The 16,092-nt window shown below is 40.3% G+C and overlaps 1 protein-coding gene across 1 annotated transcript in view; it reads right to left on the bottom strand.

The window, feature by feature from the left end:
- Positions 1–16,092, bottom strand: part of LOC124235405 (T cell receptor alpha chain MC.7.G5-like) — a 474,302-nt gene that overhangs the window by 107,710 nt on the left and 350,500 nt on the right. The gene's annotated exons all lie outside the window — the stretch shown is intronic.

Below are 16,092 nucleotides of genomic sequence, written 5' to 3' on the forward strand. Positions count from 1 at the left end.
TTAGTAGTTCTTCTCATTCCTTTCTTTTTCTCTTTCTCTCTTCCCTTGTGGTTTGATGGCTATCTTTAGTAATATGTTTGATTTCTTTTGTCTTACTTTTTTCTTGCTTGTTATAGGTTTCTGGTTTGTTGTTACCATGAGGATCCTATTTAATATACCATGCATACAACAGTCTATATTGAGTTGATAGACTCTTCAGCTTGACCTCTTTCTAAAAGCTCTACTTTTTCACTCCCCTCCCCCCCATTATATGTTTTCCAAATCATGCATAGTCTCTTGTTTAGTGTGTGTCTATCCATTACCTTCTTATCATTGAAATATGTGATTTTAGTACATTTGTCTTTTAATCTTCATATTATCTTCACAGGTAGTTGATCTGCTGCCTTTACTATATTTTTACCTTACAAGTGATTTTATTGTCAGTTTTTTTGTTGTTGTTTTGTTTTTTGATAATTTTTTTTATCTCTATTTGTGGTCATTGCTTTCCCACTTAAATAAGTCCCTTCAGCATTTCTTGCAGAACTGGTTTCTTGGTGATAAACTCCTTTAATTTTTGCTTGTCTGGGAAGCTCTTTATCTCTCCTTCCATTCTGAATGACAACCTTGATGGACAGAGTATTCTTGGCTGTAGGTTTTTTCCTTTCAGCACTTTAAATATGTCGTGCCATTCTCTTCTCGCCTGTATGGTCTCGACTGAGAAGTCTGCTGATAGCCTGATGGGCTTCCTTTTATATGTCACCTGTGGCCTTTCTTTTGCTGCTTTTAGGATTCTCTCTTTGTCTTTAATTTTAGACATTTTGATTATAATATGTCTTGGTGTGGGCCTCTTTGGGCTTGTCTTGTTTGGAGCTCTCTGTGCTTCCTGAAACTTGGATGTCTGTTTCCTTCATCAAGTTAGGAAAATTTTCGTCTTTTATTTTTACAAATAAATTTTCTGCCCCTTTGTCTCTCTCTTCTCCTTCTGGGACCCCTATAATCCGAATGTTAGCACACTTGATATTGTCCCAGAGTTCCCTTAGACTGTTCTCATTCTGTCTAATTCTTTTTTCTCTTTTCTCTTCTGCTTGGGTGATTTCCTCTAGTCTTTCCTCTAGCTTGATGATCCGTTCTTCTGCACCCTCTACTCTGCTATTGAGTCCCTCTAGGGAATTTCTCTTTTCCAGTATTGTATTCTTCATTTCTGATTGGCTTTTTAAAAAATATCTTCCAGTTCTTTGCTGATGTGCTCACTGTGTTCATCCATTCTTCTTCCCATATCTGTGACCATTGTCATGATATTTTATTTGAACCCTTTGTCGAGTAGGTTGCTAGTTTCTGTTTCATTTAGTCCTTTTTCTGGGGTTTTGTACTGTTCCCTTGCTTGGAAAGTACTCCTTTGCCTCCTCATTATGCCTCTTTCTCTGTGTTTATTTCTATGTATTAGGTGAGTTGGCTATGTCTCCTGATCTTGGAGAAGTGGCCTTATGTATGAGATGCTTTATGAGGCCCAGCAATGTGCTTCCTTCTTATCACCAGTCCATAAGAACCAGGAATGACCCCTTTGTGAGCTACTTGTGTCCTTCTGCTGTGGCAGGGTTGTTCCCACTTCAGGTACCCAGGGAGTCTAATCTTTCCTTCCCTGGCCAGTTGTTTGTAAATCTGGTTTGGGGAGCCTCATCACTGTTTGCTACAAAGTCTATCAGCACACTCCTATTGCAATTTTCCTTTTAATTGGGTTGGTACCCAGTGTAGCTGGTTGCTAGGTTCAGGGGCATACAGTTGTGATAGGCCTCAGGCCTACAAGGGAGCAGCAGAGGTTCTCAGCTGGGGTCACTTCTCTTAGGAGTGCAGCTGAGTGGGGCTTGCCCTAGGCAGGGGGCACACAATTGTTTCAGGCTTTGGAAGGTGGGGCTGATCCTTTTTATGGCTCTTTGTGAAGCACAGGTCTTCTGTCACTGATAAACCTCACCCCCAACAGGACCACATACACTGTCAACACAGTCCTGGTCCATGCATACTTCTCAACCCCCTGGAGCATACCCTGACGCTGCACTGCAGGGGCCCCCACTTCTCCACCAATACCCCCCACAGTTCATCTGGTCCGCACGTCCTCACACAGGCCTTACCTTACAGAGGCAGACACCCTTGCCTGCCTGTAGAGGATCAAGGCACCCAGTCAATGCAGGATGAAAAGTAGCCTGAGGGCTTGTTGTTAGGTGGGACCGGTCCCTAGGGTGGGTTGCCTGCCCTGGCTGAACTGGATTAAATCTGTGCTCTAGTGGGTGTGGCAGACCCCTGGGCTAACAGGCCAAGGGATGAACCTCAACGGCACCCACGAGTCTGTGTCAGCACACCTGGACCTGCTCAGAGCAATGGCCCCCACCAATGTCTCAGTCTCTGGAGAGGTCCCTCCTCTCACCAAGATGCCCCTAGAGCCCACCAGGTGAGTCTCGTTTCACCAAAGTACTGTCAGCCTTCTCTCTGGTGATTTTAGGTTGCTGCAATGAGAGAGTTTGTATGTGGGCCCTTTAAGACCCGGGTCTTTTCGGCTTTCTGCTGATAGTTTTTCTGGGGGTATCCTTGCTGCAGTTAAAAGCCAACAAAGCCAGACAGTAAGACCCCCATCTCAGTTGGGCTGAGTCTGAAGAATGCTTACAGCTGTATCACCCCCACTCGGGACCTCACTCCTCCAGGGAGGGCTGCGTACCTTAGGGTGGCTCCTGCCTGGCCAGCTGAGAACCTCTGCTGCTCCCAAAGGTGGCTTTTTCCTCTCTAGCAGGAACTACTGCCTCTTCTTCCTTCATCAGGACTGTCCCTTGTTGGGGGGGTTCTTTTTATCCAGTTTCAGTTTTCAATCCAGGTTAATTTTTCCAAAAATTGTTGTAAGTTGGTTGTGTTCATGGGAGGAGGTGAGTTCAACGTCTGCTCACACCGCCATCTTGATGAGATCTCCTTATGTTTCTTTAATCTTTAATAGTTCCCTGTTCACTACTTTCCCTCCACTGTACCTTTTTTTTTTTCTTTTCATTGCTTGTTGAAGGGACTGGGTCTGTTGTCTTGCAGAATGTCTCACCTGGGTTTGTCTAGTTGTTTCTTTGTGAAATACTTTAACTTGTTCTTCTAGCTTCCTTGTATCCTGTTAGAACTAGAGGTTTGTTTAGGTTTAGTTTATTTATGTATTTTTTAGCAAGAACACTGTGTAGGTGATCTTGTGTCCTGCATCCTGCATCATGATGGACATGAAGACTTGATGAGGTTAAGATTGACTACTAGGATAAGACAGTGACAGAAAAATCTATCTTTTGTAAGTTACATGTCCCCATTGCAACCAGCAAGTAATCTTAGACCTTGAAATGTCTTAAAACATTTTTTTTAGGTTTGAAATTTTTTTCTGCATGATTTCTTGTGTGAAGCAAGAAGCTAGTCATATTTCTTCTTTCTGTAACTGTGAATGCATTCAGTCTAGTATACCAAAAAGAATTGCTATAAACTCATCATTATATGCTAAAAAATTAATATCAGAGAGAGTCTGATCTTTTAGAAAATAAGCAATCTGAGGATTGTATGCTACATTTCTGCACTAAAAATGAGACTTTCATTAAAAGAGCTATCTCTGGGTATTATTTATATTCCCTGAAAATAGGCTCTTCTGATTTTATTTTGAATGAATTGATGTATTCTGTCCTTTAAATCATAAGCCCAGTTATTATGGACACCCTGGGAGGAAGCTTAGGTATAGTTTTCTTCTCCTGTGTATTGCTTTGGTCTTCTAGATTTAAAAAGAGCAATTGGACTTGGTGTGCCAACTGGTGATTGTAATCCCTGGATGAAGGATTGATCCCTGTGCTCTTGGACCAAAATGTGCAGGGTCAAGAGAAGAGAGAAGGTGAGCCCAGGATGCATAAGCTCTCAGATTTATGGTATTAACATTGATTGATCCTCTGAAGTGAACAAAAATATTGCTTAGTTCCTGGAAATATCTTTCAAAAACGCATAGTTTGAGTGGGTAGGGATGAATTATGCCTTTTCTGTGGGATGAGGAGACTGCTTGGTGGCATTAAGTCAGAGAGGGAGATTCCCGACTGAAATAATATTCTCATTCATGCTAGGTCTTCCACCATCTTCAAGGACCAACTCAAGATTCATCTCCAAGAGCTCTTCCCAACTATCTCTACCCAGCAATATTCTCCCTGCCACCATTGATTTACTTGCTTGTGACTTTCTGATAACTCAGGTTTTCTTTGTGAGGATCCATACTCTTCATCACATCTTGGGGGCCATTTGTCCAGTGCTACCTAATAACAGCCTTATTGCCATCTCTACCCCCTCACTGGATAGTTTTCTCCTCAGAACCAAGACACATGAATTGTTAGAATTTTGGAATTCAGTGACAGTTTCACCTCATGGATTTGCTTCAAGTTATGACCTTTACAAAGACATTATTTAAAAAACTTGGACTCTAAGCATTTCACATTCCAAGGAGATGGAATTCAATTCACAACAACCACTTTCCAAGGGTTTGTTTTGTTTTATACTAGGCTTGAGCTCTTTGAAGGGAGGGATTATGAATATTTGACAGATGCGGATTTCACTTCTTGTTCACCATGCAGTAGTGTGTGACTGAGTATGCAGGATCACAGGATCATTGTTTGTTCCATCCTCTTTACTTCTTCTGTGATATTCTCTTTTATATTGCACTGGCATGTTTAAGAAGTGTTATTAAAGTGCGTGGTTGGGATTATTTATTATTGATGACTTCGGTGATACTCGTTCACATTCTGAAACCATTGCCATAGACAATATGGAGTAAATCCCTAAAAGGAGGAGTCAATGGGCAAGAAAGCTCATGTATTACTTATCCATGACACTCAGAGGACTCCTCCTGATGCTGAGACACACAGGGTGGATCACAGCTGGGTGATTTTGATCAAAGGCTTAATGCACTTCAACCTCTGTGGTATCGTATATCGTAGTCACGGTGAAACAGAGCAGTACAATAACTCTCTTCTTCTTTTTTCCCCTTCCTTGGCATTTAGCCATCACCACCCTCTTTCATCCGGAATACCTCAGAAATCTCCTTTCACCAATGCTGTTGTTGTGGTTAACTGCTATAAAACTCAGAGGCGTGAAATTATTACAATCACACAATCAGGAAGTAAAACACTAAAAACCGAAAAAATTAATGGGCAAAGGGCACACAAAGAAAGTCACTCATTGATCAACAAACTTTGAAAAATGTTCAACACTCTAATAATAAAAAATGTAAATAAAACATTAACAACCATTTTTTTGGACAGATATTCAAGCAATCCTTTTGTTAAAAAGGGTGATGCTCCCAATGCTGGCAAGATGTTGGTAACAGCATAAATTGTTATGTTTTTATTGGAAGCCAATTAGTTAATATCAAGATGGTGAAAATATTTATACTAGTTTGAACAAATATTTCCAATTTGGTGAATTGACTGTGAGCAAATACTACACGTGTTTGAATATAAAGTGAGGTTTATTATTGTCAGAGAAGCCAGAGCCCCTGTAAACTTGGTTCCTTACAAAAATTACAAGAAACCATATTACAATAGTTTCATGCAATTATTTTATTTTGCACAATTAAGCACAGTTTAGTGAAGACATATTAACCTGGGATGATGTCAGTCAATGCTAGCTCACGGATACTTGTGGAAGTCAGCTGATGAGGTGAGTGAAAAATGACTAAGTAATTTAACAAAAACTTAGTAACCATTCTTGGAATATGTCTTTGAAACTACAAGTATTCAATGTTTTTTAGACAAATATTTAAAAGAAATGTGGAGATCAAGAATATTCACTTACAGGGTAAATGTCAAAACAACAGTTCTAATGTTTTGTGAACGGATATTATGGTTCAAAAATGCTGTAGTGACAGCTTCATATATGGTTTCATAATGTGCTATAATTCAGACAACTTAGACACAAGTGAGTTTTATATGCTCTGGAAAAACGTGTGACGATTTTAAAAAAACAGCTCTATTGATGACAAATACATTGATTGGAGATGCCTGTGAAGAATTTGAATAAAATTTATGAACTATGAGAATGGAAAAAAGCAGCATATCAAAATTAATATGCTATTTTATACAATATGTGATTTTAAATATGTGTGTGCAGCTCAATTAATATATAAAACAATTTTGAAGTAGAATTTGACAATTTCATCTACAATCCTAAGGATTGATGTGTTCAAGTTGGCCAACAATTTTATTTTTAAGTTTCTATTTGAGGAAATGGGTGCTTATTTTCAATTTTATATACATATATGTAAAAATATATAAAGCTTTTATATATATAATTTCCTCATATACATATATGATAATTTTAAATAATGAAAAATTTATAAGCACAGACATGGATCACAGCAATTTTATAATAGAAAAAATGTAGAATCTGCCTAAATTTTCAGTAATAAGTGAACTGATTAAGTAAACTACAATATGTTCCTAGATACAATATTAATGAAGGTGTTAAAAATAATGATTAGCGAAAGTATCTAATAGCATAGATAATTGATTATATAATGTTAAAAAAGATATGAAGGTATATATGGAGTATTATTACATATACAGAGTATATAATAATCTATACATTGAAGAAGAAAACCAGGAAGGAATATTCCAAAATAATAACTGTGCTGCTTTTTGGTGGCAATGTTGATATTCTTTCAGCATAGAATTCTGTAGTGAGTTCCAGGGAGGAAAAGAGCTCAGGTCACTGAGTTCTAGCTCCCTGTCAATGTCAACAACCTTCCCAGTGGAGTCATCCACCTGAATGCACTCTCTGACAAGGATGTTTGTTTCACTGCTGAGTGGCTTTCAGCTATTACAAAGCTATTCCTGCAATTGTAATGAAATCTTTTTCCAGTTATCTTTTTTCCCCCTTTGGCCCCAATTCGGCCCTTTGCTGCAGGCCTCTCTCCATATGCAGGTTAACGTTCTCTTCAGCTCTGTCCTCCAGCTGGGCCTCTTCCTGGACAAGGGAGAAGCGACTGCTCTGGAAGACTCCAGACTCTCCTTGTATGATCCACATTGAGCCTCCAAATTTAAGAGAGCACAAAGTTCTGTCTTTCATTTTTGGCACTATTCTTCAATCTTTGGAAATTCTGTCCTGGTTGCTTTAGTCTCTAGCTTATGGCATCATCTCTGTTAAAATACCATGCCCCTCCCTCCCACCCCAATCTCAGGAAAGCTAAAGCCTTCACCTATTTTCATGACTGACAAATTAGTATGAATTGGTTTCATGTCATTTCTTGATGTCAGGTTTTGATGAAAATAGAATGAAAGCAGACGAGGGATGTGATGGGGAGGGGGGTCCAAGGAGAGGGCACAGAAAGATGAGAATGGGAGCCCTGGATCACCTAGTTTACAGTTTGCAGAGGGCTGGCAGCTGGCAGCCTCCCTTAGCTATTACCAAGATTTTGGATTATTCTACCCACAGCTAAGCACTTTTTTTGAGGACTCTGCAGGATTCAAGAATTCTGAACTCCTTGAATTCTCATATTTTCTTTCAGAGACTCTAAGAAAGCAGACATCCTCATGCTGGCCTTTATGTTTTCTGGGGGGATCATTTAATATCAATTCAAGTGATAAATACTCTGAGTCCACATACGATCTTCCTTGGTACAAATGTCTTTGTTTCTCTCTTAGCGTTTTGTCGCTGCCTTTCCTATCTTTCTTATCTTTTCTAAGTAGGCAGTGCACAGTAAGAGTCATTTTCTTGGGGCAAAAATATTGAAAGAAATCTACAGACTTAGGGAAAGCCAGGGTAAAATCTCTCACAGATAGTTGCAGTACCAGGATGTCTTTACAAGCCCTGACACAAAGTAGCAATGATATTTTGATCAGCAGAATCCCCATCACCATTGTCCTACTTGAGGAGAGAGGAAAGGTCCTTCTGCTCATGGCTTTGAATGTCTATTCAGTGTATGATCACCATGTGGGATTCAGAGATGGGCAAGGCAAGTGATATAGGAAGTCATTATGTCAAAGCTTTGGGTAGATTTGCAGGTTTTCCTACAGTGCATGTAAAGTTGTAATACCTACTGTCCGTTAATTCACTTAACTCTCAGGCTTCTTAAATCTTAGCGGTAAAGTCAACCTTCTTACTTCCCAATAGGAAGCATTAAATCCCTGAAGACGCTCTGGAGAAAGTCTTTCATCTCTCTCTTTCAGCGTGTGTTAGATGATTGATGGATCACAAGTACTGAAATTTCTAAGAAGCTGATTCTCATGCCCTGCCTTGGTGGATGCTTCCTGGGTCGTTGGCGGTTGTGACCCACGTCTGCTGAGAACTGGCCCAAAGCCAGCAGCTTTTGTGTTCTGAATTGGAAATCAAATGTGGGGTGTTAGGGGAACAGGAAACACAGGATGTGAAGATTCTTGGTCTCTGGTGCCTCATAAGAAAGATGCATCTGTTGGATTAGGCAGCTGGCGAAGAGACTGAGTCAACAGCGTACATGAGCAGTTTCCCAGCACCCAGCTCCCACTCATCTCGTCACTTTCCATCTCTGTTTTAGAACATGGGTCTTCCAGGTTAATTCGCCAATATATACTCAGGTCTGGCTACTGGGATCAGTATGATGGCATAAACAATGTTGAACAAGGAGGCCCCTCCCCCAGATGTGGTGGAGATCATATGTTTTGTGGTGTGGAAGCCAAAGAGCCATGGCAGAACCATCCTAAGCCCTCCTGGCAAACAATATATCCAGAGAGAAAGTCATTGTAGGAAGAGAGTCTCTCTCTTGTTTTTCTCATTGAAATAGAGGTGAATAAATCCTGGTGCAAAATTGTTTCCTTTCCATACAATCAATCTGCACTGATAGTTGAGTTTATTTGTGTGTGTAGGATAGAGTTTCAATTTTCATCACTGAATTCTCTATGCAGAAACAATGTACAGGAACTGGGAGAAATACATCCAAATGGAAATATAGGGTGATTAGAGACCTGTTTATACATAGCCCTTTGAGTCTTTGCATTGGAGACAGGGGAAAATTTTACTTTAGAGTCAGATTCACTTACTTTATCTAGAGCCTCCAAACTGACATGAGACTCTGTTGACTTGTGTCAGGTTGTGAGTAGACTAGGTCTGCCATAAATACATGGTAGAATGAGATGTTGTATCAGGAGAAAAAAGGAAACCAGAGAGTTGGAGTTGTCTAAGGTGACAATTTCTTTCTTTCATCAAATGCATGTGATCTGGATAGCTTCCATTACAGTCGATTCCCTTGAATGCAAAGGCATTCAAGCATTTGTTCTGGGACTTCATAGGATCTGTCTATCTTGTAGAATCAAAGATTCAGTTGTCAGTTTTTACAGGAGTGATATGTAGATAGCCCAACCTTTTCCAATGGAAAATTACAGTGATGAAGTAGCTGGACCTGGATTTAGGTAGAAACTTTTGAGTCTTTCTGAGTGAGTCACCTTCAAGTGGCATATTATCAGTGGAGCTCAGGCTCAGTCCCAAAATTCTGCTCATGGGACAGATCTCCAAGAAAAATGCCCAGAAATAGTGCAGGGGGTTTACAGGTCAGCATGTTTGGGTTAGGACTGAGAAGCAAAAAACAGGAATAGGAACAGAACTGCTTTACATCATTTCTTTGTTGAGATGCAAATAGTCTCAGAAAATAATTTTGGGAAGGTGTAGGGCACAGTGTGATGGAGGCTTGGAGGAAGAACTGAGAGGTGGAAAGTTTGTAGAGTATCAACACTGTGAGTAGATTTCAAAGAGGAAAGTATGATTTTATAAAGTGGAGGCCAAATAATCAAGATTGGAGAAAAATATGTAGAAATAAATTCTGCAGAAGACACTAAGTGATGACTAGGTATGGAGCAATATGTCTGAGTTCAATTAGGGATACACAGGGGATAATTAGTCTGTCCTTAGCAAGTGGACACTTGTTTTTATCCATCTGGTCCATGGTGATTTAATCAGTTGCTGATAGAGATGGATTTGCTTCTGGGAGGTTGTTGTCCTAGGAGTAGTTTGGAGCACATATTCCTGTGGTGAGCGTTTCGAGTCCAGTACATTTCACAAAGTTTTCTGAATTGTTGTTTTCTATGGTTTTAGCTTGCTCTCCCCTCCTAGACCCCAAACCTAACTCCTAGTCTTGGAAAACTGGCATCACCAAGGGGATGGGTCTTGGATCCATGACTATCCTAGAGTCAAGGCCCTCACAGTTAACCAGTGCTACCTTAAGGGCAGTTAACATGTGGATAACAGGAGGCGACAGGGGGATGTGAAGCGCCGATCAGGTATGGGTGATTCACAGTATAGTCAGCATTAGAATGAACAATTATGGCTTGTGATTGCGTAAAAACCAATGAATCTGTCTTTAAGTTCATCTACCCAACAGCAAAGCGAAGCATTCAGGCAAATGTCTCTAGAGATTTGGATTCAGGAATTCCAAATGAGATCACACATACAACTCTCTTTTACAACAGAATCAAGATGAAGCAAGTTAAAGAATGATTTTTAAAGAAACATCTTTTTGTAGTCCTCAAATGTGTCTATAACATGTTGAATTGCCAGTTTCACACATGGGCGAGCCGCTAGAGGTCACTTCTTCTGCTTGGGTCAACTTCCTGGCACCCTTTCTGGACCACTGAGGAAGGAGGAATGGCTACCTGCTATGTTCATCCCCTGGGGCATGGTAGCCAGGCTGAGAATTTCCCAGGGAAATGCCACTTCATCCTTACAGTTTTTGTATAGGTCTCTGTGGGTTTTGTAACACTGTGCTCTCGTATACCCCAGTCACAGTGCTAGTGAGTTTTACAAAAACCTCCCCTTCATTTTTTCCTGTATGGGTTTTGAGAACCCCTGGGGCCGGATGTTTTCTCCAAGTCAAGCTGCAGCAAGATCAAAGGGTTTCCGCAGTTAGGTCAGGATAGACTCGCCCAGGTGCTTCTGTCTGAAGCTCTTCCCCACTGGCTAGATCTACCCTGCATTTTGCGACTAGAATGAACTTTCAGAAATCATCACATCCACTCCCATCTGTCTTTCTGGCCAGTCTACTCTCACACGGTTTCCACAGAGGAGTTTGTCAGCTATCCAAATGTCTCAAGGGGATTCTACATGCTGTGGGTTAGGCAGAAAATGTTTGTGGTCAGTGTAGCTTCTCCTGTCACCTGCTCATCTTCACAATCACCTCTGCCTGCCCCACTTTACACCTGAGCAGTGTTATGTAGTTCACAAAGGTTTTCACATAAGTTTAAAATTTTATCCTCTCCATTGACTCCCTTGTTGCTAAATTCAGGGCCAGTAGCCCATATGGTGCTTTGTGTGGTTGAGGAAAGGCCACTCTGCTGGGGGAAAGCAGAGGCAGCCCTAAGGGTTCAAGCTTGGCAATGAGGTGGCATCTTTGTGTGCCCAATAAATGCTCTTCCTTCTCCTGTTGAGACTCCTCCACACTAGGGCTTCAGCTTGGTAGGCAAAGAACAGGCTACACTTTAGCCCCACTGTCCCCTTGGCCGAGCACCCATGTGCAAGGTGCAATCTGTGCAACTAGAGACAGTGGCTCCTGACAAATTCTACTGATGCTTTTTCATTTATGTTCTTGTTTGACCTCTAAATTTTGACATAGGCATCCCCTTTTTGAAAACTCTCCTCTGAGAGAACCAAGACACTGGTGTTGATTCGCCTTTGATTTCTGTGTTTATCACCGTGAAAACAAAGTCATACACAAGGCTCACGGAAAGTGACCTTATTAAATGTTAATCCTTAGAGTGTGAATTTTGTTGTTGTTATCTGAAGGGAGCAGGATTGAAAAAAGATTGAACTTTACACTTTCTCTGGAGGATCTTATCCAAATCCATGGCTTAATGGATCACAATTTTATCATAATTTTACTTATAATCTTTGTGACGATTCCTTCCCACCCTACATACAACTGCATGCCTGCCCCCAAAACTCTAAGAAACTTCATCTCCATGTAGAGTCTAACACTCTTTTGCTGATTAAAAAACCAAAAGACAAATAGGAAAAGAGGAGAAGAAGAAATGCTATGGTCTCAGTAGCAAACAATGTAACAGGGGATGGCTTAGGGAGGAAAGCAGGGCAATGTAGGCCTCATGGGGAGGGTGAGATGAGAATGAAGAATTGTAACTTGGTCTCTTGAGTATAGCTGGTTTTAGGTGCTAGTCTTTGAAATGGCAAGAGGTGGGTGGTTGCTGTGTTGAATAATAAATTAAGCTTCTGATTAACCCCTGTAAGACTCATTGACTCCCTCTTGGTGCTGGTGTACAGATCTACACCATCAGATGTACATCAGATGGCGGCCATCAGAAACTGGTTTGAATAGAACAAGTTTTAGGAACACAAAGTTGGGAATGAAAAGGCAATTAAAATCTTGGGTAATACCAAAACTTAAACTACGCAATCCTGTGGATGTGGGACAGTGAATCTTACAATCCTGTGGCTGTGTTAGAGAGTTGGGATGATGAATCCTGATGAGAATACAGCTGCTGTGGTTCCCAAATTTCGCTCTCTCTCTGCAACAGGAGTGCACCTCCACGTGCTTTGTCACATGACTTTGCAGGGCCTCCTACTACAGGAAGAGTATTCAGCCCACTCCATTGACTTTGGGGTTTGGCCATTCTTTGATCCAGAGAATGTGGTTAGAAGTCACGGTGTGCCAGATCCAAGCTAAGGCTCCAAGAGGAAGCCCATAATGGATTTCCACCAACATTCTTGAAGCCAAGTCCAGCTAGCCTGTAGACCAATGAGCAAAAATAATATATGTTTGATGTTGTAAGCAACTGAAATTTTGAGATTGTTTGTTATAGATCATAATCATTGCAGAAATAGCCGATTCATATTGATGCTAACCCTAGGAGGGACTGCAAGTATGAAATTATACGCTTAAAATTTTTGGTGGCTCCCATTGTCTTCAAGATAAAATGATATGGAACATGGTCTTTCACATACCTCCCAGGCCTACATCTTGTACTTTTCCACTTGTTCCCTTAAACTCAGCTGCATCGAACCACTTGCTTCCTGAAGGCTCCATGTTCTTTCAAACCTCTTTGCCTTTGCTGTGTGATTGTTTTGTCTGAGATGCCCTTTACTTCTTCTATCTCCCAATTTGGTCTTAACCCACCTCCTAAGATCCTGTTAATTTTCTGGTCTTAGCTTAGCTGTTGACTTCCCTGGAAAGTCCTTAACGATGGTGTGGGGGATCAGAATTGGCTGCCCCAAAATGTGTCTCTTTGGCTTGATTATTTTTAAAAACAAGATTCTGAAAAATCTTTGACTTTCCCCCTAACTGCCTGAAAGAACTTAAGATAGGCCTGTTCCAGAAAGGAACTGATACCATAAGATAACCATAGTATAATGTAAAGTAGACGTGATAGGCACCAACAAGCCTATTTTTATCAAAGCTTTGCCTATTGGTTGCCCTGAAAGCTCTTGTTTAACAAACGTCTGTATTTTTATCTTCATGTAAATTGTCTTCCTCCCTTTTGAAGGCCCAAACCACTACCCCCAACATCCTCCTTTGTCTTTCATTAAACATAGTATTTAAGGTGGTGGTTTTAGACATTCTGGCCATTATTCAGTTTTCCTGGTTTCTCCCTTGTATACAGATTATTATACCTTGTTTGACTTTCTCCTCCTATTCTGTTTCATGTCAATTTAGTTCTTGGACCAGCCAGAAGAACCCAGAGGGTAGAGGAATTGTCTTCCTTCCCTTCACTTTCCTGATGAAGGTGGGATAAAACTTAACTGGCTGGATGCTGCTTGCTCCTGGACTACTGCAACTGAGAGATCCTGGACCTCTGACAAGAGCTGACAGAAGGTAAGAGTTCTTACCATAGCAGTCTTCCAAACCTCTGCCTACAGAGTCTGGTGGATGCAAGGGTGGTGAATTTTCTTCCCTTTTCCAAATTTAGATTAACAGGAGGAAATATTGGTGATGCTAGGTTCTTGGACTCAGCAACTCTGGGAAATTAGGTTTGAGTGCTCAGAAAAAGGAAAAACCACAGGGCAAGATGCAGGCATCTCTATAAGCCTGTTGTCTGAGAATATGTGCACAAAGTGAAAGCTGCTGCTAAGGGCATGTTGGAAGCCAAAGACTGCATAAATTTTATGGGCCTGGGTCAAGTAGTTAAGAGCCATTGGGGCATTTGCCACATCAGGAATACTCCCATGATAGGATAAGTTGGTCATGGAATGGGGTAGATGACACAGGTCCCCCAACAGTGTCAAGAAAATTTCCATGCAATGAGATACTCTGTAAAACAACGCCTAATCCTCTCCCCATTACGCCTCTCTCCTAGGTATTAGTCTGCCTCAAAGAGACCCAAAGTTTAGCTAAAACTGTTAGGGTGCGTATAAGGTCAAGTTTTTTGTTTTGTCTTGTTCTACATCTTGAGTGTTTGGCCTTGTGGCCTTTCTGGTCTCCCATCTGGAGGATGCCTATACAAGTGTGCACCTTGGCAGCCAGTCAAGTAGACTGTGGTTCTGAGATGTATTCTCTTTGTCTGGCTCTGTCAGCAATCAGGAGAGTTTGTCTTAAGGGGTCCCAGGTGCTTTCAGTAGGGGCCTTTGTTGTCTCAGACTTTGTTGCTTGTTAATGCTGGTACTAACTATCTGTTCAATGAAGGCCTTTACCTTCTTAGACTATTTTTGGGAGTGAAATTTCTGGATCTTGTGATGGCTGCTTCTTTTGCACTCTCTTTTGTGTATGCCTCTCGTGTCCGTGGTTAAGCCATCAAGTCTTATTGGCTTGAGTCACTATTAAGATCCTACTGATCAATATGGCCAGACAATGGATCATTTAAATTCAAAAACCTTCTAAATTGAAAAAAATTTTTTTAGAAAGTTCTCATCTTAATCATTTTATTGGTACCTATGGAAAGACCCAATTAAAAAGGAAGTACAAAAAAAAAATGACTAGCCTTAAGACACTGACTCAAGATACAATTAAATTGAGAAAATGTAAAAGTGTAAGTGTTGATAAAATTATAAAGTTAGAAATTTTTAGGCTAATATCATATGAAGTGGTTATATCAACTTTTTGAGCATGCTTTGGAAATGGACTTTATGTCTGGCTGGGAAAGCTTCCCCTATCCAAAATTATAAGACCAAGACCTATTGATAAAGTCCTAATGAAAGCTATGATTAGAGATATAGGAGTTGATGTAATTCAGATGCAATTTTGTAGGAAAATTGTTACATTGATGGGCTTTATGTGAAGTGACTGCATCTCTTTTGCATGATTGTATTAGAAATGGTGTTGTGGGGATAGACTTGGTGTCTCACTGGGGAATGTTTCCCTTCCCTGATTGTAAGACAGCATACAAATCTGCCCTTCAGACAATGTTAATTAAACATGCTAAAGGACATAGATAGAGTTACCCAAGTGCACAGCATACGAGATAAAAACTAGAGGCTGTTATCAGGTGCTAAAAAAAATGACAATAAACCTCCTCCACACTCCAAAGTAAATTGGTCCAGAGTTAACTTGTACACTTAGAAAGAGGGCCTCCATTAAATGCTTTGTGAGGAATTTTAAAGGTGTGGCACATTACTCTGAAATTTTAAACAGTAGTTGTGGAGTCTTTGTGTAAATGTATCGATATGTATGTTATATATATGTGATATTTTGCCTCTGGAGGGTATGGCCAAAATTAAGAGCTCTGCTTAATTGGCTTAAAGTAAGCATTTATATAAATTATTTCTAAATGTGATAGAAAATAATCCAAATGTCTTTCATGTTACCATGATATAAAATAATCTTTGGTAAATGAAAGCTTGTTTAAGTTTGTTGGTTTGATTGAAGTACATATGTCCTCAGAGTTGTCACTATTTGGCTTTGATGCAGACATGCAGCCTGGATTTACTAGTCAAAAAAGCTCATGTTATCCCTGTGACAAATTTGTCAGCAAAATAATAGCTTTAAAACTAACTGATTTTGTCTAATGTCTCATAAAGTTTTGATGGGTAATCTAAACATATTGTTGGGAGCAAGTGATATAGATGTAAGTGAGATAAAAGTTTACAGATAAACTTTTAGCAACGATTATAGTTTGTGGCATGTGTATTTAAAATAACTTCCAAATTCTCTTTGGTAACTTGAAAACTTGGAAG

The sequence above is a fragment of the Equus quagga genome, chromosome 2, assembly GCF_021613505.1.
Source record: "Equus quagga isolate Etosha38 chromosome 2, UCLA_HA_Equagga_1.0, whole genome shotgun sequence".
Classification (NCBI taxonomy): Eukaryota; Metazoa; Chordata; class Mammalia; order Perissodactyla; family Equidae; genus Equus; species Equus quagga.